Genomic DNA, 24,284 nt, shown 5'->3' with positions numbered 1-24,284 from the left:
TGGACAACCCCTCGCTTCACAGCGTTTGACGCACTCCCCGCACAAAGTGCACTATCCGTGCAACAATAAATATTTTTCACTTTTTCTCAAGCACTGGCACTGATTGTCAAAATCACATGGGACCACACATGTTGAGTTTATTGTCAAATTCATTTACAAACAATATTATTTTTGTTGTATCACGTATTTATTAACGTTCGCGAGTAACCAGGCGAATAGCGACGCGAATACGCAAGCGAAGTTGTACAACCTCACTCCACCGCTGTTGGCTTCCGACTGTGGTAAGAATTTAAATATGCACACATTTATTTTATATAAAGCCTTAGGCATAGTAATTCTCAATCCGCAACAAAAAAAAACATTATGTTAAGAATAAAATGAATTAAAACAACTAAGTAGTAGATAGAAACTGATTAAAGTTCCTCGTCTACGCTCTGTGTACGTGTATACGACAGTGCGGCGTTCAATTGTCCCGGCGTCCAGTTGTCCCATTCCCATCCAATTTTGATAATAGTATCTATTATGCTTTTTGTCATTTCTATTGGTTCTACAATGCCGCCGCACGAAGAGGTTTTTTAATGTATATTAATTTTACGACAAATGGACGTTATCCACTTGCTCAACTTATTACGCGGCCTTCTTAGTCCAGTGCGTAAGGCGTTGTCCAAATGGCGCGATTTGACTTTAACGTTTTGTAGGTACATGTGCCATCATTGAGCCGTCCACAAGCACTCGCGGCGTAAACTTTCGCCGGACTCTCGACAACGCGGCGTTTTTATGGCCATTCCAAAATGAATTACGACCGCTTCGAGCTCTAAACGACAGTTTTATAGCCATTTCAAAATAAATTACGTCACATAGGTTGTACAATGGCAAGAATACATCTTGCCAGTTATCGAGACATTTAAAATCTGAAAGGAACCGTGTGTCAAAGGAACGGGTCACGTCACCTAACTTGTTTGCATTGGACATCCGGGGAGTCTGGGTTCAATTACCGGTGAGGTCATAATATAGTTATGTTTATTTCTCAAAGCTTGAATTGTGATGTGATCGTTTCACTTCCACTACTACAATACTGTAATTAGGTCTTATAACCTGCTGTTGTGTTTAAAAGAATATATTATAATATGTATGTATTTATATTACGGAGGTATATATTTATTTGTTGATTTATAAAAAAAATATTAAAAACAATAATATGCACCTACGACTTCATAAAAGAACACTTTATCTCTTGACATCGTACACGCTAATAATATGCAATTATATGTTATTTTTTATCGGTTTTCAAACGGGCACTTTAGAATATAAACTTTTTGGTTCTAATTAATGAGAAAGGCATAAAATAAACAATTATAATGCAATATTGCAAATAGGATTAAATACACAATACGGATATTTAAGATAATATATTAATTATTAATAATTACAATAATTATAAAGAAAGATACATAGTAAAAGATATGTTTAGTACACGGTACAAAATCATTTAATTGACTATAATGCTTGAGTGCATGCATGTGGGCATTGAACATGTCTAGTATGGAAGAAATATTAGAAGGGAATATAATGGATTTGTAAATCATATTGATGTAAATTTTGATGTATAGTTATGTTCTGCAAAAGTATGTGGCATCGCGACAAGATAAATGGATTCGACTTGAATATGCCTTCATTCAGCAGCGAATTGTTTGAGATGATGAACCTCGACAAAGCGTAAATGAATCCATAGACACTGACATTAGGAATGGCCAATGACTCTTTAATGCAAAATATATTTTTATGTTTTTCGATGGCACATTGTTAGTGTTCTGATATTAAGTCGTCCTTTTGGCCAGCAATATGGAGAGATGTAACATACTTTACCTGTGAACTGAGAGAATGAAATGATTACTACAAATGATGATTGCATTTTCTGTCTCTTCCGCCGTAGGTATACCTAAGCATTATTTAGCGCTTTTGCTGAGCGTAGCTCATTTAATTTATCAATTTCACAGTACTCTATTGTAGGTACAATATAAATTAATATACTCAGCACACTGAATATAATATTATAATGTCGTTGTTCTGGCAGAAGACACTAATTCGAAAAAATGACATATTGAGTTAGTTATACCAAAATGTTCCTTATTTCAAACTTTACCGTCTGGAAACCTTCTTAATAAATAAACAGTCTTTATTTTAAAGTCATCCTTTTTACGATTACTTAATAAACTCACATGATAGACCATTTCAAACATTTTAAAAACTTCAAAGTCAAATTACTCAAAACTAGTATTCTCCAGTTAGTGTGTTCTTCCAGAAAAGAGACGATAATACCTACTCTTATTGAATTTAATAGTAGATATCATCTAAAAAAAGAGTGGGTCCTTTATTTTATTTTATTTAATTATTTATTTAAAAAACATATTAAGTAGGTACATAACAAATTATTAATTTAAGACGTTTACAACATATTTATAATGAAAAAAAAATAGATAAATCAAACAGGGCTTCGAATCGGAACTGAACCGAAAACCGTTATTTTTGTCGGAATTAAAACCGGAAGCAAACCAAAAAAAAACGGTATATTTGGAGATAAGTATATTATATTTTTTAAATATGTTGAATATTTATTGTCAAATCAGTCAATAAATGCGTAAATGAAAAAAGGAGAACACCAATTTATAACGTTGCATTATTTATGGCTCGATGACATTGAGCTACTTTACAAGCTGCTTGTCGGCGAGTTTAAAAGCGGGCGAGTCAGCTAGTGCGATTGTGATGATGACACACAAAACTTTCCACTCGCTCAGAAGCCAACAAGCTAGCGAGTTGAAACCGTCATTTTTGGTACTATATTGACAGGACGTCTTGAGTAGTTCGTTTCTTCACCGTCTGGTTCGCCACTATCGCTCTACTGTGCAGACGCAGGTCGGTCAGCGTGTAGCGTGAAAAGTAGTCCGGCTTTCAATTTTTCTCGGTAGATTGTTTGCAATCTGCTTGTTAGCTTGTTCGATGATCAAATTGGGCGAGTTTACAAGCAGATTGTAAATTTTCCAACAAGCAGCTTGTAAAGTAGCTTAATGCTATAGAGGCTTCACTAAATTCCACACAGAAAGTTCCAATACAAATTTTCTATTGGTTTTCCTGATTCATTTCGCTTTTGTTCACACCGATAACCATTCTAGACTGATTAGTCTATAATATCTTCCAGAGTGAACGAACTTAGTCCTGATTTATATTAGAGTACGGGATAAATAAATACTACATATTATTTTCATTGATTTTAAATTAAAATATCTCTCCTTATCAAACTTTAGTTTTTTTCATCGATAATAGTTGATATAGAATATAGATGTACATATGCTCGGAATTGAAACGGAACCAATTATTTACCGTCTATATCCATTAAAGTAATTACAAAATAAGTATGTCTGTTTCTAACAGTGCACGATAACTTTCATTAATCACTTTAATTCCTATTATATGAGCAACTCATACTAATTGTATCCGACCATAATCAATATCCGTCATTTCATAATGTCAAACAAAACGTGGACAAGTAGTGTGTAAGTACTAGATATAATTAAGACGCCCGCGCAAACTGACGTCGCCGACGTCGCTACTTTGTGTCGAAGGTAGCGCTTTTCAGCGTCGCCGGTTCGAAGGCTTTGAAGGGCATTGTTTGCGCTTTACCGGAAGCGAGAGGAAGAAAACGTAAAACACTTGAGTTACAAAATACACTTGGGCGGCTTTAATGTCTTCTACTTTGGCGCTTTAATCGCATATACTGAAGGATTGGTGTATAGCAATCACGCATGAAGTAGCCATAAATTTAATGGCGGTAGTTCGCTGGTTAAATAATTAAAATAGAATCATTAACTTGTGTAAGTGTGTTTTTTATGATTTTATAATTTTTTCTCTTAAGATTAAGATACATTCTAATGGATTTAAGTTTTGTACTATTTCATTTGAGTTGTTTTTAGCGACCCGGGTCTCGCCTTTCGACATCTTCAGGCATTGTGTACATTCACCAAAAGGCAAATAAACACTGCCTTCGCATACTATTAACTCTTACTTATATAACCTTCGATACAATTCTTGTTCTTCTTCCACCCTGTCACGTCCCAACATTGGGGCATAGGGCAAGCACAAGTTGGCGCCATTTCCCTCGGTCCATCGCCAACTCTTGCGCCTCCCGCCATGTCAGACCTGGAGCACGTAGGTCGCTCTTGTAGCACCGCTGCAGGGTAAGGGAGGCACGGCGACGGACACCTTGAAGCTGTGCCACAAGGGTAAAAAGTGTCGCACTCTTTGGCGGCATCCGAAATACGTGTCCCAGCCACGTAAAGCATCTCTTCGTGATAACTTCAATCACCGAAGGCTGTTATGTCTGCTCACGAACTCGGGTGTTTGTAACGCGGTCGTACCAATGTAGCCCTAAGATTCGGCGGAGACATCGATTCTCAAAGCTCAAAAGCCGAGACTCTTGAAGCTTAGTAAGATGCCATGTAAACGATTAAGATAACTATTAACTGATTATAAATTCTAATGAGTTTAAGTTTTGTTCTATTCCATTTGAGTCATTTTTGCGATATATAACCAATCAATACAATAGAGCAGGTAAAAACTCCATTACACACCTATCAAGTCAAGGGTCACAATAAAAAATATAACAAACATATTATTAATAGTTGAAGTGTTTATAAAACAACCCCTATCGTCTTAATAATAATACACTCGATAAGCGTATAATAAATCGTCAAAACCTAATAATAGATCATTATTAGGTTTAACGGCATAAGCGTTACACCCACGGTGGCCGCGCGGCATAAGCGTTGGACTATAAAGCCGTGGGTCCCAGGTTCGAATCCTGGGTCTGGCAAGTACACATATTGTTTTTCAATTTGTGTTTCAGGGTATGGACCTAATAGGTTGAGCAAATGGCTGACATCCATTTCTCGTAAAAAACAAAATCTGTCAATACAAACCTCCACTCTGTGGAGGCCCATATGATCCTATCAGGATCGGACATGGTAAAAAAAAAAAAAGTAATTATAAACAATAAAAATACTTAATGGAATTTGATTTTAAATTCTGATGGATTTAATAAATAAATGTCAAAAGTTAAAAACCCTCCTCCTGTAAAATAGCATTTTGGTTAATTCGCCATTTTTACAAAACGCCGACGATATACTCAACGTACAAACAATACAATTGTGTTTGGCAATTTTTTCATTCATAAAACTGTAAATTTCACTCAAACCATCATATTACCCACTTTGCTAGATGATATTATAAGTTGCAAAAGAATATACTTGCACTCAGTTAGTCTTCGTTGGCTATTTCTTTATTCATTCAAAAAACTAAAAGTCGTACCGTACCCTACTTTAAATGGTTGTTTAAAAAAACTGTTGGCAAATAAAATTATAACTTTCCACGGTCAGCTTCAATAGAATCAACATTGCGGGTTCATTTTCGTAAACGTATAATATATTTCGGTATTCCTATGGGATTTTACTACCAACACACGGTGAAAACTCGGTTAGAACTTATAACGAAGTTATCTTTGTTTATCCACTGACCTACATATCAAATTGCAAGGCCTACATTTCATGCTCTTTAAGATAGCGTAGATAAACGGATATGTTATACCATTTAATTAAATTACCCCACATTGCTTAACTACATTTATATTGTGCAACGTATTTTCTATTAATTGTGCAAATGGCATCATTAAATACACGTATGTTTTCGATAGATACCAAAACACCTTTATTTTATTAGATCTACTTACCTTATTTTTGATTAACCATACCTTCTTTTCTTTACTTTTTTTTTTTTCTTTCGATCAACATAATATGGGCCTCCACAGATTGGAGGTTTGTATTAACAGATTTTATTTTTACGAGAAATGGATGTCAGCCTCTTGTTCAACCTGTTAGGTCCATACTCTGACTCATACACAAATTGAAAAACAATATGTGTACTTGCCAGACCCAGGATTCGAACCTAGGACCCTCGACACTATAGACCGGCCACGCGGCCATCGTGTTAAGTATTTGTTTACTTGGTTTACTACGTGGTTCTTTTTTTTCTTATCTTGTTGACTTGTTAATTAAGTATACTTTATTATAATGTATACTCAGTGGCGAAGGGTGGAGGTAGGCTGTTAAGATCCGACATAAATCCGGTGTTCCCCAATCTTTTTAAACTTGCGGACCGGTGAAAATATGAGAAATATCGCGTACCGCTACCAAATCGATAAAAACTATTATGTATGTTTGTTTTTTTTGTTTATTAGTTTTTTATCATATAATATTACAATATACATACGGAAATTATATTGTTAATTGAAATAATCAGAAATTGATATATTTACTCACTATAATTTTGAGAAATCATTTATTTTTCAATCATATTGCAAAATTTGCATACTTTGGTGTTATTTCAGAGAGATAATGATTGCATTGACATCCATTCAGTTGATATGTTTTGTTTTTATTACTGACATGATCGAAGTATCTCGTATGAATAGTTAGTTAGTAATCATATAATTATGTTGATTTAATCGATTTGTAATTTGGATATGGTTATTCTTCTTCTTTTTAAAATGGGCGAAAACTATTTTTGGACCGGCAAAAAATATTAGCGGACCGGCGGTTTTGAAACACTGCTCTAGTTCATAATATTACAGTGGTAATAAATAGGGCGCCGCGAAACGGAAAAGTTGAAAACCACTCTACTAAGTAATATACCACCGGGCAATTTTCTACAAAATAAGAGCACATTAAAATCGTTTTCGTATACATTACGAGTTCGAGTGTTTCCGTTAAAGTATTCGGACGGGTTCGAGTGCTTCCGCAAAAGTATTCGTTAGGTATTCTAAATTCACCCGCAGATGTTTGGCTAGATAAGCCATGATTCGGAGCGTGCCCGCGGTACTTAACGAGATGCGAAAGTTCACAACCAATAACTCGATGGTTGTGGGCGAATTTGTTGCACGGCTAAATAATGTTGCCTCGCCAAGTTGAAATTAGTAAACTTTTTATTGCAATTTCCCATCCTGGCAGTAATTGCTTCGGCGCCAATTTTAAACGGTTGCACGAAAGGATGTACTTCCTATATCTATGTTGTTCTACGTTCCATATCCGTAATTTTCGAATTTATTGCAATAAGTATATTATGTGTCACCCATGAAAGAAAACTGACACTGTGTAAGAGAGAGTGGGACAGAATGAAAAATTGGAAAAATCGTTTATTTTAATCGGGTCGTGAAATAAAATAAATGATAATAGTTTGACAGATGCTTACAGTGCGGTAATAGCAGTATCGAGAAATTAGTATGTTATCCAAGCGATATAAGGATAATTATCATTGGGATTTTTTCTCTCTCTATAACCTATATCATTGGGATTGAGTGGTGTTGATTTTGGGTTCCCCATCTTTACCAGTCATGTATGTCAGTCATGACGGGGAAATGCAGTGCCGTCTTCCACGACGCTTAAAACGTGTCTGCAAAAAAAAATATTTTACATTTGGATACTGAGCCGCACGGGACTGGTGTAACAACCGTGCATCGTGGTACTTAAAGAATGAATTTAGAGAGAAAATGAAAGTGTTAGACTGGTATTCAATGTGAAAAAGCGTATCACTAAAAAATTTAATCACCAAATAAAATCGATCCTAAATTAATACAGCATTCAAAAACATGCACCGTAATTAATCGTATGTGAGCGTCTGCCGTAATAGATATCAGTATTAAAATAATCTTATGTGAACACGGCATGTTTAGACGTTATGCATGATTCAACACTGTGCATATAGAATTAATCATATGTGATAAAAACATTGAAAATGCTATATATAATAAATATTATTATCAAAGTTAATTTATGATTAGGATCCACAAAAAAATTAAAACAATCATTTACGATTATTTTTAAAACAATTTTTTCGATTATCTCAAAATATGACTCAAACCACATAGGATGTATTTAAAATACAGGGACGATTATCGTGGGCATTCTGACAATATGGCCTATCTGACATATTTACTGAAATTCATGTTTTGTATCCATTTTATGTCAAAAAATTGTGCGGATCTTTTGCAATTTGTCCCATGTGTTAAAAAAAATATTTATAAAGTTATAGGCAAAAAACAATTTGGTCTATTACAACATTAAATAAAATTGGCGGCAACATGACCTATCTAGCAACATTCCTATGACAGCTGCGTTGTTAATGTGTGCTCGTCATTGTTTTCTAATAAATTTCATTTATAATATGGATTAAAAAAAAACTAATAGTTACATATAAAATATATTTTTAAATTAGTTTTTTCGTTCTCCTGAACAGTTAGCTATTTTGCAGATAGGACAGATTGTCAGAACGCCCGCGATATTATGTATTCAATCTACTTATAATAATAGCTAAATAACAATAAACTAATTAATACAATTTAATATATTAGTAATCAAAATAAACCTACATATTATATGGGTTCTGTAGAAAATATTCAAATTACATTTCTCTGATGAAATAAGCTAATTGGGATCAATGTATGTCATTCATTTCGATCCCATTTGTTGTTTCATATGTGAGTACACCATTATTCATTCAAAATGTCAGTTGGAATAATAATTATTATCAATGTCGCGCAAATCCGTACTGACATCAACTGTATTTCAAACGCTGAAGTTTTATCAACCCAGCGCCGTGTTAATCCATCAAAAGTGTCCCCGAAATAAGTGTCCGACGGAATAATTTATTGTTTCACTTTATTTATAAAATAAGCACTAACCCCATTGAATATTTCAGTAGAGAAATGAAAAAAGCGAGACAATAAAAATATACACTCAATTATGTTTTAGATGACAATATTCCTAAAACCACCCGTACGTCATTGGTCTGATCACCGTTTTGTACATCTAAATTTGGCACAACAAAAAAAAATCGAGACTTTAACTAATTTTGCAGACCAAAGTAGCACCCGTTCGCTCTTAAGGTGAAGCCTTTATTGAGCCTTTTTTAAAGAGGCAACTGGCTGAAAAATACGAAGCTTGCAATTTGAGATTTTTTTTTGATAATTTACAATTTCAACTGTATTAATTAATAAATATGTATCTGAAAATATTAAAAAGAAAAATATTTTTTATTTTAAGTCAAAGATAAACTTACAATTGTATAAAATGTGAATTTGTTGAATCGGACCTCATCTTATTATTACATATATTTTATGGTCATATTTATTATTAACATTTAGTTTATTAAGTTTTTTAAGCATCGCCTAAGAGGTTTTTGACTAATTCATAGTTTTTATATTTTTTATATCTATTTTAAAAAACATCGATTTTTATAAAAAATATAAATGTGTATAACATGAAATCCTTTTTATTTATATCAAATTTTATTTATGTATGGTCCCAATATTGAAGCTTGATCGACCTTCGCTACGGGATGGCACAATAAGAAGAAGAAATATACCGTCATATATTAAAAACAGTCCAACCTCTTGGGTCTTTACTGAGATAAAATTCGTGCCTGTCCTTGTCAGTTTACAGGAAGCCAGCGGCAAACAAATTTTGAAAATAGCCGATATACTGGATTCTTTGTTAGGTTAGGTCAGGTTAGGTTAGGTTAGGTTTTCATTCTTGAATTAATGAATTTTGCCAAAATCGGCTATGAAAATGCTCCACGAACAACGCGTTTTTTTTTCACGTCTTATAGGAAAACTCATGGCGAACTGTGCTACGATGAAAATGTACATGCAACCAGATAAATTTGAATTTGATAATAATGAATCGCATACAGCGAAGAGAGAAATTCAAAATTGTCAGGTATCTATATATTTATGTTAAGCAGGTCACCAGAAAAAAAGAGTTAGGAAATAATTTTAAATATCAATTAACAATATTCCAGTTATTATTCTCCACTAGATCAGTATGATTATTCATACTTCTGCATAGTTAAGGCACCCAATTTTTTTTCTGTATGTGTGGTAGTGAAAAGAAGACGCGAGGCAAACTGTTTTTGATTTTTCAAAATTACCTATATTAATTTATATTTATTTGGGGTTCCCCCCTCTATAAACTACAATAATTCGTTTTTAATAGTCCTACATTTAAAATGCATTTTTAATTGTCAAACTCATTCGTAATTATATTACCATATTATATTGCCTGAAAAACGTATATATTAGGAAACTTTTCCATTTCTCAAAGCGTCCCCAACAAAACCCGCCAATTCTATTTTCCCGTTGACAGCCATAAAGCATATTTCATTTCCTACCCGCTATTACTTCCTGTAAATAATTCTTAATTATCACGGAATGCATTTTTGGCCTTTGTTATAAAATATATCCGCTAACACTTCAACTCGAACGTTATAACGGTGCATAACATAACTTAGAACGGTAGACGTTTTCCGAATAAATTACTGTCTGCAATAATTTTCTTTGATAATGCACATAAATTAGATTTTAAATTGTTTTTATATACCTAATGTGTAAATAAAACTATCGTTTATACTTCATACACAATATAATTAATGTTTACATTTTGATGATGATGGTGTCACAAATGGCCTGATCTGGATGATTCGTTTGTCTGACTTTCTTCTTCATGCATGGCATAGGTCTTCCCTTGTCAGCTTTCAGTAGCTTAGTGTTAGAGGAAAATATATTGATTTCTTAATTTGATTCTTCCATGTATATGGAGCTCTTTATCATCCTCTCCGACTATCCACCTGATGAGAAGCCACGAGTTTTCCTAGATTGCTTTCATCTCTGCGGGGAATAAAACGAGATTCCGGCGTAGCCAAACTGATTGAGACTAACTCGAATCTCAAGTTCGCTCATGATAGAATCATTAAAAATTTTCGTTTGATACCTAGCATCCGTTTCCATAATCACATTTCAAATGCGGCTAATATCTGTCTTTCTCTTTATCGTCTATGTCTCGCAGTAGCGAAGAGTGGAGGTAGGCTGTTATGATCCGCCATAAATAGTGCACATTAAACTTTGTTAGTCATACGTATTTGCTTTTATTGGACTAAAACTAGTGTTGGTCTGTTTCTAAAAGTCAATTAAACCCTGCCTAAACCAAACCATAATAGTTTTGGTATACTTTAAGCGATACGATACGATACAAAATTGTGCACACTTTCATTCATACTTTACCTAATAATATAATATGTGTTCTTAATTCAGCGAAAACAAATACGTATGACTGACAAAGTTTAGTGTGCACTATTTATGGCGGATCTTAACAGCCTACCTCTACCCTTCGACACTGGTCCTGTATATGTTAATAGTCGCTGTGCGTGAAACTATTAGTTATCATTCAATGAGTATTTTTTACTATGTCATTTTAATAGGCTTGTTGAGAGTATATAGATAATACTATTATTCCAAATACTTATGAATATCTCCTTTATTATTTGATAATAATGTTTTTTTACGATCTGTTGGTGTATTAACTTGTTATGTAAACCGTAATTAACTGTGTTCAATATCACTTGTGCATTGGTGAGTGTGCTGAGTGCCTGAAGATGCTGAAAGGTGAAACCCGACTAACCGGAGTGACCCTAAAGTTACTCAAATTAAATATTACAAAACTAAAATCAATTAGAATTTAATGCAAATCTCATCAATAATTACATCTACTCGATAGGGTTAGCATTTCTACAATGGTTTTATTTATATACCTACATACTTCTTAACAAAGTTAGAGTGTACATTTTAAAACTTTGCCTCTTTTTTGCACTTTTTACTATCCTGATACGCCTATTTCCCTGATTACTTCGCATAAAATTAGATGAAATGATATACATTTATATTAATATAATAATTATGTACTTAGTAATAAATAAATAAATAAATATATAAGTAATATATTATAATGTAAAAACATATTTTTAGAATATATTTCTTCATTTTTATCCTAGAGCCGGAGTGCAAAGCTATGAAGCATATACCCTACTTAATTAATACTACTTAGTTAATACCCCCAAGTAAAATTATCACCAAAATATATGTAAATGCACTCTAAGACGAAGTAAATATTCATTGGTATAAATGGCTATGAGTTTTTTCTTTATTGAAAAAGCGCCGCTCCTAAATAGTATTGAAAGTACTACCCTAATAATATATTCAAATGAAATTGATAATATGTATGTACCTGCTCGTAATGTAGGTAGAAAATAAGGCTATTACAATATGTTGTGTTTTCTTTCAATAATTGAGCCGTGGCATGCTATATTACGATACAATCAAGGTAAATACATAAAATATTTTTTTCACATTTTAACAAAGATTTACAGACCACGATATTATTACAGTGATTAAACCAATTTCAATTACGTTTTATGAAAATATAATTTGTCAGTTAAAGGTTGATGTGATACATATGTTATTACATTTGCAACTATGGCCGATAATAGTTTTTATTGCTTTATTCAACCATTCCATAACAGTACTATATTATTACGTTATGCTGTCAATTTTTTCATGTCATAAAATCATAATCATGATTGTAATACCTAAATGGAGCAGTCAGATACCTACCCACTATTATCGACGTGCATAAGGATTGCAATACCGGTATTTTCGGTATTAATAAAGCATACACGTATTTATTTGTATACTTATAATAATCTTTAGATAAGGAAGCAGATAAGGGTTTGCGATGTGATAGAGTTCATTAAAAGCCTCAAATGGAGATGGGCTGGATACATATCTCAAAGAAGAGACAATCGTTGGACAAATTTAGTCATCCAGTGGTATACTAGAGGTGCAAAACGTCCGCAATATATACCTAGAGGCCGCTGGATCGGTGAAATTATAAAGTTTTGCGGAAGTACGTGGCATGGATGATGATATACTTATAGAATTGTGGCCATGAATTAACATATTTCGAAAAAGAAAACATTTGTGGGAAATATTGCCAATTATTCTATAACTATTGATCCAACGTTGATAGTACCTACATACAAAAAACAAAAAAGCTGAATTTCAGAGAGATTTTTCTGTACCAGGATTTATAGTATTTCTAAAATATTAGATCTATTCATATTGATAGAGGTCAACATAATAAATGTATGAAGGTACTTTAGGTTGCTATAAAATAGTGTTTAAATATATTTTAATAGTTATTTTTATAGATATGAACCTACTTCTTTTTTTTCTTTAATATGTTTTGACAAATACCGGTATTGATATAATATTCATTCGATATTGCAATGCCTCGACGCGCATCAACAATTAGATTTGGTTGACGATTTTTATTATCTTAGATCTTGCATTGCAAAACCGGAGGTAGCGAAAGGAGATTTATCGAAAAATGGGCACAGAAAAAGGAGCAATGATAATATGCTCAAGTGTTTTTCATCTTTTTTATGACAAATGAAAATATGACAAATATTTCGTGATGACGAAATCTGTGCGGCAATGCGACCGGAACACATGTCCAATCCACCTGAAGCCACCAATTTACGTGTCAGCTCATTCACTCTGTTTTAACGCTGTCGTACCAACGTACCCTTAAGATTAGACGGACATATCGATATATGTATAGTCTAATGGGATGTCAAATGAATGAAGTTGTAAAAATGAATTAAACCTTAAGCCGCGTTGACACGGTCCAAGTACGATCCAAATAGACTTGGATAGGAATAATTAGTATGAAGATGTATCATCCAAGTGACATCTTCATACTAATTATTTCTATCCAAGCTACTTGGACCGCGTCCTACTCATCCAAGTTAACTTGGATAGGAATAAATAGTATGGAGCTGTCACTTGGATGAGACATCTTCATACTAATTATTCCTATCCAAGTCTACTTGCATCGTAATTGGACCGTGTCAACGCGGCTTTACGAATAATTAATTTGAAGAAATCGTTCATTTCGAAATTACATTAATTTTAATGTCATACAAAATAATACAATTTTCCTGGTAAGTATTTTATTAGTAAGCTGATGTAACAATAAATCTATTTGAAAGTGAAAAATAGTTTATTTTTACCGCCGTTAATATACAAGATCGTAAATCTTTCACGTTAGTTGGCATACCGCATTTATCTTTTTATTTTTCTACGCATACAAAGGTCTCTTAATTAATATTTCCACATCAGACTCATTATGTAAATTACATTTGTGAGGTTTTGTTTTGTTTATTTTCATATATTTCTGTTTGTTCTTTTTTTCGTTTGAATTTTTCTTTTTAATAAACAAAAGAAAGTGTAGCAAAGTTTTGATTAAAGAGTTGTTTTGTTTTTCTTCTTTCAAATTACATTGTTGGATTCATTAGCTGATGTTAGCCATTTTTTTTGCAACATTCTTTCAATAATAGCTTTATAGGAACATTTATTTTCTAATAAAAATAATTTAAAACTAAATCTATTGTCTACTTACCGTAAACTAAATATTACGATATTTATAATCTAATTCAATATTTATAGTTGGAATATTAATATTTATTTTCATGAAATAACCAAATATAAACAAATGAATCGTTATTATACTATGCAAATAGACTTTACCCATGAAAGTGAATCTAATCTAACTAAAATTTAGTGCATCAATATAAAATATAGCTGTATTTAAGTTAGCACTTAATTTTTGTTATTTGTGGTTTTTTACGACCGCCTACCGTGGAGGTGTTTTCGCGTTGCTCTTCTAATCAACAGGTCACGGGTTCTCATATCGCTTTCTGGAAAAAATACACACTATGCATATCTTGTTTTTGTAGGTCAGTGAATTAAAAACAAAAACACACGCTACTGGACAAACAAGTAACATCGAAGACTCGATAAAAATATCAATTTGTCGAGAGGGTATTATGTGAACTGATAGTAAACATTAGATAGTGATTCTTAAACGGTTTGAGTACATTTAGAAGAATTTATAATTATTGACAAATCTTCTACGTTCGTAGCACACCTTATTAATGGTTACTTATTTATATACTGTTATTTGCGATTTTTCATCTAAATAATAACTCATAAGGTCCTTTGTATATTGTGTAGCTTATGTAAAGCATTTTATATCACAGTACTATCCTAAATATTAGGTATCTTATATTCGTGTCCGGGAACTTGTCCGTATGCAGTTCGCCGTATCACACTTCACCGTCAAATATTCTATCGGAAATATATACCGATAAGACCGTCCAACCTCTTTGGGTCATATAGTACTGACATAAATTTAATGTCTTATTAAAACATGGTTCTTGTCGGTTTACACTTTACAGGAAGCCAACAACAAACCAATTTTGAAATAGCCGATGTACTGGATTATTTGTTAGGTTAGAATATTTTGGGTTAGGTTAGGTTAGATTTTCGTTCTTGAATTCATGAATTTTGCCAAAATCAGCTATGAAAATTGCATAAATGTTTATATTGAATGTAATAAAACTGGAGGCCGCATAATATACGGTCATCTCTTTCCGATAAGAAAGCTCATGGCTAACTGTGTCACGGTGAAATGTTTTACGTACAATTTACATGTCACCTCTTATATTAGAGGTTAAGTGTGCTTTTTAATACAAATTTATCGCTTGCAGCTAATTTAATCAATACCCTTGGTATATTTTTTTTAGTACCGTTTTCATACTTATATTATAATCAACCCTCATGTAAGAAGTATGTACCTATTATGATTGATATATTTTCGTTTTGAAGGTTGCGTGGTCTGTGTTTACATAGCCACCTATTTACTCAAAACAAAATATTTAAATCCAGCTCATTAATACAATTTTCTTTTTATTTTCAGATTGACTTCGCTACCTAATATAGATGTTAACAAGGTAAGCATTTTCATATTTATTGAGTGGAACGATTTGAAGAATCTGTACATTAGTCTAATTCGTACAAACTTAATTACTATAAAATTCATCGAATTTACGTCGTCAACAACAAATTTTCGATAATAATTATTCTGCGTGTAAACCGGCCGGAAAATACCTGAGCAAATTCCTAATAAAAATTGTTAAATTTAATATAAAACAGTGGTTTTAGTGAATGCGAACTTTGATCTCTGGAAACGTTCAATTTGTATTAGCCTGTCTCTGTTAGGTATAATGGTAAACTATTTCGAAAGGTCTAATAATAAAAGCAATCATTTTACTTTTCGTGAATAAGAATTATTAGAAATCTTCTTTCCCGGGGGATTGTTTGGAGAAAATTCCGCCCTTCGGTTAGGGGTCGAAAATATTCACAACGTCAATTTTTTTCTTGTTTGTATCAGTGTTCATCAATATGATAACATAATAATATTACATATGTATAGATTTCTTTTAATATATATTATGTATCTGAGGTTGTTCCAAATTATGTACAGTAGAACCTCGATTATCCGGATTATTTTCATTAAAAGACAAATCGGATATAATTGATGCTTTGAAACGCGGTGACTCGGGACGTTATGTATCTAATCAATATGGTGTCGGAACATCAACTATCTCGGATATAAAAAAACAAAGTGAAACTATTATAAAATAAACTATATTAAACTATAGTTTACTAATTGTTTAATGTCAGAAGATCAGAGAATGAGATAATGAGAGAAGCTCAGAGCGGAAAGTTATGAAAAAATCAGGAAATAAAGAAGTTGAAGAGTGTATTTTTATGTGGTTCATACAAAGGCAAAAGAGTCACGTCGGTAATAGGTACAACCGATGTATAAGGGTGCAATGGAAACATTAAAATGTTTATATAGAAAACATATTTTAATGGATTTAAGTTTTGTACTATTCCATTTGAGTCGTTTTTTGCAACCCGGGTTTCACCTTTCGTCATCTTCAGGCGCTGTGTACACTCACCAAAGGCAAACACACACTGACAACAAACACTCTTAACTCTGGCTTATATAACAAATCAATACAATAAAGTAGGTAAAACTCCATTATCTACCTATCAAGTCAAAGGTCACAAAAATTTAACAAACAAATTATGAATAGTTGAAGTGTCAGTAATAAACCGCTTTGACGATTATTGCTAGCAATCGAAAATAATGAAGAAACATTTATCAGCTTCTAAAATGGCAGCAGATAGTTGGAATTCTTTAGATGTGTCAACTTTGAACAAATCATAGAACAAAATTTTGAAAAGACCATTAGTAAGTTCCAGTAACGCGGTAGAACCTGCTTTAAGCTTTAAGAAAAAATCGATAATTGATTTTCTTAATAAAAAATAATTTATTATACATATGTGTATGTATATGTAAATCTATACAAGTAAAAATTATTCATACTGAATATACTTGTCTTTCCCTTTGAATTATGATTTTTTTCGATTATCCTGATTTTTCCTTATCCGGACTATCTTCATCCCCAATTAGTCCGGATAATTGAGGTTCTACTGTATTTAAAATGTTACATCAGTAAATTTTGTATAGTATTTAGTCTCGAATAATAAAAAAAATCCAATTAAAAATTCATTGTGTATTTAAAGGAATCTAATTTCCGTTATAATAATTTCATACCGGCAGTTCGCAATACGCTTCCAGAAAATATTATCATATTATTATCTCTGCTGTTCCGAGATGAATATTTCTGACGTTTTACGCCACAATATCATGAATAAAGTGATATTTCATATCACATCCCGCCTTTGTTTGCCTTCTTTTAATATTCAAATATATTTAATGTTAATTGCTTAACCCCTGTTAATAAAATGGCGCGGCTTATTTGTTTATGCCTTCGTGCGATTTGAGAGAATCATTTTCCGCATCGTTTGGCAAAGCCACTGCTGTGTTTTCACTGAACAGTCTCGGTAAACCTGACAAATTCTCATAAACTGGAGGAATTTTACAAGGAGTTTCCATAAAGTAATATTAAAATGTGTCATAATAGTTGGCGGCGAGATCGCAATACATTCATATATATTTACTAAAACATAGATGGTATCTTTATAGGGCTGTCAGAGTGTCTAGCCGGTCAAACAGTAGTATATCATGTTTAGGGATGGAAAGGTAAACACTTAATTAACCACGTGGTCACGAACCCTTCTTCAATACTTAATTTAAAATAAAGCCTGCCTCATCTGACCTTTTTTTGATAAGCCCTAGCATTCAAATCTATAAGTCAATATCTGCCGCCCGATGCGCATTTAATAGAGCTTAATTTTTCTATTCTTTGTGTGGTGACTTGATCTGAAAGTTTTTCCAGATCAAAAAAACTTACAGTATTATAACCTTTCTGGAGCAATCATACTATGTTGATCTCGTTGCTTCAATCATTTTAAATTTGTTCGGTTTATTGATGATATGGTTCGCTATTATGTTCTCCTAATCCTATTCTATGGCTTAAAGGTGTGGATACTAACCTTCATATGAGATGTCACGAAGAGTTGAGGCTTTCGAGATATAGCAGTATAAACGAATCCTCAAAATTACTTGGACTGACAGCAGTGGCGGCTCGACGACTTTCTAGGTGGTGGGGTTTATCCATTATTATTATTATCTGACTCGTTACTTAATCAATAATAATAATAATTATTATATACTTACCACTATTAGGTTTGAACAACGACATATAGCGAGCGCTTTTATTCTCGTAGGGGTCATTTTATTCGCTCCCCAGTATACGTATACTAACGCTAATACATTCACATCCTTTGTAGAACGAGATTAGTACCGCTGCGATGGGATGTGACTGAGTGACCCCGGTCAGCAAAAAATAGACGAGCTTTCGTAATTTGTATCTACATAAGTGTCACCGTCAAATAAGATGTATTTAATTAAATAATTATTTTAATACCGCGTTATCATCGTTATGTTATTACATAATTACAATAATTGCTTTATTGATTTGTATAATAATAAATATCTCTATAAAATTTTGACGGGTTTAGATGGATAAAATTAATTAAAGATTTCATTTAATCATGTATTTAATTTATGACAACGATACAAATATCGGACGTGTATTTTTGACATGGTAATGATGTGGGGATGGTCCCTAAGAACCCTTTAGGTAGAGTTGCCCCTGACTGACAGTATGACAAATGTTGACCTCCTCAAACGAATGTGAAGGACCGAGAAGTTCTGCGAGAAGAAGGTAGTAAATCATTCAGTATACGTTGCGGAGGACGACGCCGCATTACGTCGTTTAAGAACCTCCGTGATTGGTATGAGAAGAAGAAGCTTGACGATGACGCTGTATCCTATAACTTATATCCTATGGTCACATTTTGCTGCTGCTCGGATCTTTCCATATTTAGTACAATGCCGAGCAAACTACGTTGAAATCGATCTAACCATCTTGTAAAATCCACATGTGTATGATATAATCGGATTTGAATTCCAGCGTCCCGGTTGCTTAACCCTTTTTTGCCTAAGCCTATTTCGCATGACCCAATAACCTACAACAAAACTTACCATCTCTTTGCCGCGTTAACCCTTCGTGAAATTATGCCTTTTATTTATAATCATTTAATCTTTATTGTTCTTCATATCTCAGCTGTAAATCAGCTGTTAAATAAGTTTTATCATATTATTTTTTTTTATTAAACCTGATTTTATATTTTTTTATCCAGGTACTCCTATAAATATTACCTGACAAAACTTTGATGCTTGTCGAATAAGTATTTTGTGTGCTTTTTAATCTGTAGCAAAAATTTATAACATAGACGAAAAAATAGAGCAAAATATTGATTTTATCTTTACTAGGCATTAAAATCGTTAAGTCTTTTTACCATTTTTCCCCCTTTTTTGATATTTTTGATTTTTGAATTTTCGAAATTGATATTAGCTACTTGCTCAACCTATTAGGTTCACTCTGGGTCCAAACACACATTAAAAAACAATGTGTGATTTTTTTTCAAGACCCCACAAACCCGGGACCTACGTCATTATAAGGCTGACGTGTAACCGCTCGGCTATTATGGGCGTGTGTGTTTTCTAATTGATACATAATCAATATCCGCAAAGCTGTAATTACCTACCTATAATTAAATAAACTAGTGCAGGGTTGGCGAACCTTTTTACGTACGCGTGCCAAAATTTCCCAAATATTATTTTTCGACTGTCTCGACGTGCCGAGAAGTTTTTCATGGGGAAAAGTAGTTTTTAAAAATCTTTATTAATTATTAATTAAAAATGATGATGTTCTAGATACTACGCACAAAACATGCACACATAGTTTTATCACTTTTTTCTCAATTACGCCATACATTTCGGTCGACCAATTCTGAAACTGTCTATGCTTTACTATTAGATCACCAAGTTTTTATTTCTTATTTGGTGCAGTATTTTTTTGCGGGTACAAATGATTTTTTTATTAATTAAATTAATTAATTAATATAATATTTAGTTTGGTTCTTTACGCACACATTGACACCAGAATTTATCTGATCGTCTGATGCATTCTGTCGTTACAGTGGTCTCAAGCATTGTAAATCGATCAAAATTAGAGGTACCTGGCGCGGCATCCCCCGCCGCCTGATGGCGTTAGGTTAGGTTATATGTGACGCATAAATCTTAAGGATCGTCCTCTGCAATTATATATCTACATTAAACGTAATACTTATTCTTGAAGAGTATTTGCCTGCTATTTTTTATACAATGCTATCTGTCATTATTATTATGTATATGTATTTTTTTCTCTTCAAACGCGTGCCATGTAAAATCATCTCGCGTGCCACCAGTGCCATAGGTTCGCCACCACTGAACTAGCGGATGTATACCTAATCATGCTATTAAGCCCTGATATATATTTGTATAAATTTTACACATAGTATTATAGTATAATATGATAGCCGGCAACTCTCAAAGGTAACATTGCATATGGCGTCTGGCAAATTTATATGAATTATCCTTTGGAATAGTGTCGGGCGAGAATCGGGCACGATTTCCATAAATACAAAACCAATCGTTTTGCCCTAAATGCAAGAGTACCAACGGAATACGTGCACTTCCTGCAAGCGGTCTCAAATGCACTTTACCTACTCATATGGCACATATCTAGCATATATATGTATAACATATAGTATTATGTACGCATTCGGGTCTCTTTGACAATACCTACTCAAATTCATATTCTGGACAGAGTGCATGATATTATGCGGAATGTCGTTTCAGGGGTGTAGATGTAATATGATTTTTAAAATATTGGATGTAACATTTGTTTTTTTTATTCGTTAGCCATTTTGCATCCGTGTTTTTCTTGACAGTCTTGATATTATTGTGATACCTGTAGTTTCATTATATTATACTTAGGTGTTCACTGTACAACATTACGTATCTTACTATGTATTGTAGGTTGACTATTTAAAATATTTGTATGTTTTAATTCACTGTTTTACTTATTTGTCCTCTCTACTGTTTTATGTCAAGTTATGAACGCATGTAAAATGTGGGTGTCATCACTGTGGGAGCCATGGTGTGGATGAAGAGGTCGAAATTTGGTGGTTGCTCCGATGGATGGAGGAGCGAGTTTTATTTGCAGCGTCAACAGTCGGTACAAGAGTATGTAACAGTAGTTATGTTACAATACTTATGATACGGTTGCGAGGTCCAAATCTCAGTAGGATGAGATGTTATGCGGAGCGATATAGAGACTGAGATTCTAACAGACCGGGAACTTATATTCGAGTGACATTTCCGATGGATTATGATACGTTCTTTATTGACGTAATATTTAGGAAATAATAACTGCAGTAAGCTATTTACTGAGTTTGCCATAATTGGACACTACGGTAAATGGATATTTAATATCGCCAATCAATATGCTGACACAGATTGAGTTATATATCCTCATATAAACATATATAAACGAATATAATTAAATAATATTCTATTTCGGCTTAGCAAGATCTCCATTCTCAAGATAGTAGTTTTACTAACTTAAGCTATAAAGTGGTACAGAAGAATAAGCTTGGTTAGCAAAGTTGTCATCCACCCTTCTTGGAAGCCGTCCGTCAGAGAAAATGTATGACAGGTAATATCCTGAAATGGTTTTCCCACTTTACACTAATAAGTATATTATATCATCCCTTCGACCTCTACCCTTTCTCTAGTACGTTATTTCACATTGAAAACTACACCGGCGTGTACAATGTACATATACCATTATTATTATGAGCCTTTATTGTACTCCATGCCAGCTTATAATAATATGCCAAGATGGAAACGGCTCTAACGCGTCGAAAAGCAGTCCCGGGAGAACTGTCCACGGCTTGATTTGTTACGCACTAATAATTTATCCTAAATAAAAAAATGCTTTGCAGGAAATAGAAAAATAATATCGGCTCGCTCTGTTGACTTTTCGGTTATTTTATAAATATAATATTCTAACTTGCTTTCCTTTAACGAAATATCTAAGTATATGACCGACGTCCATTAAATATAATATATACTTATATAATAATGTTAATATACATAAATTCTATTGGTAAAATACATATTCTATGTATTATTATTAATTATTAAATGACAGATACTCACTCAAAATCACTGTAAAAGATATCAAAATAAGAAAAATATTGTAGATTTTTCGAGGTTCCGAGTTACCAATTATTAATTGTTACCATCAGCCTGAATCTATCCACTGCTGAATGAAGGCCTCTTCAAGCTGCTTCCACCTCTGCGTTTGCTCACCTGTGCGTTGCGTTGCCACGTACTTCCGCAGAACTTTATCATTTCATCGATCCAGCGGCCTCTAGGTCTACCTTGCGGACGTTTTGTACCTCTTGGATACCACTGGATGACTAAATTTGTTCAACGATTGTCTCTTCTTCGAGCTATGTGTCTAGCCCACCTATATTTAAGGCTTTTAATGAACTCTATTACATCGCAAACCCTTGTCTGCTTCCTTATCCATTCATTCCTCTTTTTGTCCTTTCACGTTATGCCCAGCATGCACCTCTCCATATCACGTTGTGCTACTCTAAGTTTCTGGATCTCTCTTTTACTTAGAGTCTATGTTTCACACGCATAATATGATTATGGGAAGCACACACTGGTTAAACACAGGCACAGTGAAAGGTCACTTTTGAATAATGTCTTTTACCAATTATTATTATTTTTAAATCTTGATTATAATAATGAATCCATATTATATTTTGTACAAATTAACGTGGTGAAAAATCGTCTAAATTTTCCATAAATAAAATCCAAACTAGCAATGGACGAGACTGTGAAAATATTAAATTTTATTTATCACATTAAAATAGATACGTTCACACTTTTCATTCAACGTTGTGAATCTATCAGTCAAAGTATGCAATTTTTAATACTACGAAGTGTTTTTTAATTGTCCAGAAACAACTTTTGCCTCTTTTAACTGGGAGTTTGATGCCACGTTATTTCTCAATGCAAAAACAGGGCCGGGTCGAGTGGTAATATACCAGGATATGTACCTTCGCGCCGCGAACGTCTTATTTTGATCGATTTACAATCATTTTACAATATTTGAGACCACTGTAGCGAGAGAATACCTCATCTGATCGGAGCAGTTCTTGCGTCAATTTGTGCGCAAAGAATTCTTTGTCAAGACTCAAGAACTCAATTATAATGTTTTAATTTTTTTAATGGAATTAATTTTATTTTTTCCGAATGAAAAACTGCTCGGCACGTCAGACAGTCAAAAAATAATATTGGAAATATTGGTACGCGTACGTAAAAAGGTTCGTCCTAGATAGATCCACTGTTGGATGAAGCGTTGCATTGCCACGTACTTGTAAGAAGTAAATAGTATATGTAGCATGTTTATTATGTTTAGTATATCTCCTCGCGCGTGGCAAATCAGACGAAATCAAGTCTGCTAACGTGATTGGCAGTGAAGCACCAGCCGTCTGAATCGAATCCGTGACCAAAATGGCGACAGCCCTACTCGGACATTGTGGTGCTCGACACGTAGTGTATTAAAAAGTTTGGAATTTTTCCAATCGTGCGGTAAAATATGTAAGCTGTCTCCTCCGATGTGCCTGCTCCACCCGCAAAATTTATAATATTCACCGTCGTCGGATATGGCAAAATAAAAATTCACGCCGGTGACAATGTACGCTCGGACGTGTTACGACTATTCTGTTTAGTTATAGGAAAGTTTAGCTTCTACTCGTATTTCTTTTCTGCACATCGTTTGGAAAATAGAAACTTATATGATGGGTGCCTTTTGATTGTCTCCTAATTAGTAAATATATTTCGATATATTACGATCTATCGTATACCTAGTGCAGGGTTGGCGAACCTTTTTCGGTACGCGTGCCAAAATTTCGCAAATATTATTTTTCAACTATCTGACATGCCGACCACTTTTTCATAGGGAAAAAAATGTTTTTAGGAATCCTATTAAAAATTTAA

General features: G+C 33.4%; 1 protein-coding gene across 1 annotated transcript in view; it reads left to right on the top strand.

Annotated features, from left to right (window-relative positions):
• LOC147078188 (uncharacterized) overlaps window positions 1-24,284 on the top strand; it is a 1,208,676-nt gene that overhangs the window by 996,252 nt on the left and 188,140 nt on the right. Inside the window, exon 7 of the mRNA XM_085961301.1 lies at window positions 15,756-15,789. The gene's annotated coding sequence lies outside the window, so the exon portion shown is untranslated. The remainder of the gene's footprint in view (window positions 1-15,755; window positions 15,790-24,284) is intronic.

This window comes from Rhyacophila brunnea, unplaced genomic scaffold, assembly GCF_057557595.1.
Source record: "Rhyacophila brunnea isolate RB1 unplaced genomic scaffold, BYU_Rbru_1.0 scaffold_12, whole genome shotgun sequence".
NCBI lineage: Eukaryota > Metazoa > Arthropoda > Insecta > Trichoptera > Rhyacophilidae > Rhyacophila > Rhyacophila brunnea.
The sequence above is the reverse complement of the archived record's forward strand: the minus strand, read 5'-3'. Positions and strand labels throughout refer to the sequence as shown.